The sequence below is a fragment of the Melampsora larici-populina genome (genome assembly GCF_000204055.1).
Source record: "Melampsora larici-populina 98AG31 unplaced genomic scaffold MELLAscaffold_111, whole genome shotgun sequence".
NCBI lineage: Eukaryota > Fungi > Basidiomycota > Pucciniomycetes > Pucciniales > Melampsoraceae > Melampsora > Melampsora laricis-populina.
Window position 1 is genome coordinate 59,130 of NW_006768875.1, and position 1,398 is coordinate 60,527.

Consider the following 1,398-nt stretch of genomic DNA (forward strand, 5'->3'; position numbering starts at 1 on the left):
CATCAGTCTCGGTGGCTGCTTGGATTTGATTCGGTTTTGATCAATGACCCCCGCCTTCCACCTTCGCGCGACCTCATATATCACTCTTCTTATTGATACGGACCTGAGTTAGGCCATACAACCAAAGACCAATCAGTTCCCAACTTGAAAGGCTTGGTGGGTATAGTACGACACATCTTTCTGTGCAACATGTACTAGATGAACTGAGTGTTTCTGCTTTTGCGTGACTTCAGGTAACTCAATTTCACCGCCGCGAAGATTGTCGGTCCGATGAACATCTGTCGACCTTGCATACCGATCGTGATATGATATTCTTGGTAAGTGAAGTATAGCTGCTTTATGCCTTCATCTCGCTTTGTATCTGTCTGTCCAGCCGTTATTCTAGAGTTGCTGACCCATTTTGATCTCTCCTGGTCATCACTAGTCCATGGTGATTTTTTCTGCTCATTGGATGTCCTTGTATGGAACCCAAAGGATTGACTGGATATCCTTTGCATCGAATTTTGTTGCTCTCAATCGGCCTCTCAGTTCATCCTCAAGTTTCTCAAAGTCCAACCCCCAAACAATAATATATTTCTCCCTGGCAAAAACTAGTGGCAAGAAGATGTACCGTACTGATAGATATTGACTGAATGGGGATTGGCTCATCATTTCCTTTTCTTTTGTTATATATCATTGGGATTTTCTTCTATGGCTACCTACAATTACTTCTTTACATTAAAAGTCTTTTTGTTGAACAAACATTGTTGTTTTTCTTATTTGTACGGTACATCCGGAACGTATCCAGCGTCTCATGTCACTGTGTTGCCCCAGTAAGCAAAGTATTGTGACCAAAAGGAAACCAAATGATGCCAACAGAGGAAATCAGAAATCAAAATCGAGATACCAATACCAATACAATAAAATGACAATTAAAATTGAATCAAAATCAAACCGATCAAGATCTGGGTTGGATTCATGTTCCAGAATCCATGTTTGGACAATGTGTGTATTGCATTTCATAAATGTAACCAAGAAGATTATATCAGCGATATGTCGTAAGTATGTGTGACTTTTATTGTTGATACCTTCAGCATGCCTGCTGATTACATCACGATTATGTAGGATGAGTGTTGAACAAAGATCAGAATAACAAGTTTGCAACGCAACCACATATGTTTACATCATGTTTTTACTGGGCATGTCATCAACATATGAAAACAACATCATTGGAACAGGATGGTGAAATCACATAAAGATTACGAATCTTTTGAACCGCAGTGTACATCACAATAATCATGTACAGTCAATTTACTTACTAAAGCTCTATCAACGTCACCGTGACGTTTGCAAATTTAGAAGTCAAGAATCTGAAAAGTGTGAATTCAATTTAAAGTTTGTTGTCAAAGAAAGTTTATT